Source organism: Propithecus coquereli, unplaced genomic scaffold (assembly GCF_000956105.1).
Source record: "Propithecus coquereli isolate 6110/MARCELLA unplaced genomic scaffold, Pcoq_1.0 Scaffold148, whole genome shotgun sequence".
NCBI classification, from domain to species: Eukaryota; Metazoa; Chordata; class Mammalia; order Primates; family Indriidae; genus Propithecus; species Propithecus coquereli.
In genome coordinates this window covers 76,827-77,489 of record NW_012139191.1, presented here as the reverse complement: position 1 = coordinate 77,489, position 663 = coordinate 76,827, and the positions used below count along the sequence as shown (strand labels likewise).

Below are 663 nucleotides of genomic sequence, written 5' to 3'. Positions count from 1 at the left end.
TAGAGATGGGGTCTCGCTCTTGCTCAGGCTGGTCTTGAACTCCTGAGCTCAAACAATCCACCAGCCTCAGCCTCCCACAGTGCTAGGATTACAGGCGTGAGCCACCGTGCCTGGCCAAGAATCAGGATTCTGTTTGGACTCATCAAGCATTCAGGTAGGAGAGGCCTTGGAGCTGGTCTGTGACGGGCCAGGACAGTTCACCGGTATCCAAGCTCCAGTCCCCATCCGTCCCACAATACTGCATCATTAATTCTGAAATGCCACAGTACTGACACTCTGCTGGAAGAAGGAGGTGCTTGGAGCTAAGTGATTAAGACTTCAGAAGCTGAGCTGCCAACACCCAAGGCCTCAGGATGCCCTTGCTAGTCAAGAAACCTGCCCTCGGGCCATTCTGTGAAGCAGCAGGGTGTCATCAAATAAAAGCAACAAAAAGAAAAAAGGTGATTCATTTAGAATCACTATCACACTTTTAAAAAGGAAGCTTCACTGATATTTTAAATCTATAGAGTTAATTCACCTCTACTAGCCTTCATTTCCAAAATCAAAGCTATAAATCATATCTGGTGGGTTTACAAGGGCTCAAAACGCACTTGCTGATTAAAATTTTTTTTCTTTTTTTTAAATTCACAAAAAAATTTTATGTTTCTCACATATAGCATGTTG

At 44.0% G+C, this 663-nt stretch overlaps 1 protein-coding gene across 1 annotated transcript in view; it reads right to left on the bottom strand.

Moving 5' to 3' along the window:
• DOPEY2 (dopey family member 2) overlaps nt 1–663 on the bottom strand; it is a 144,154-nt gene that overhangs the window by 122,253 nt on the left and 21,238 nt on the right. The window lies entirely within an intron of this gene.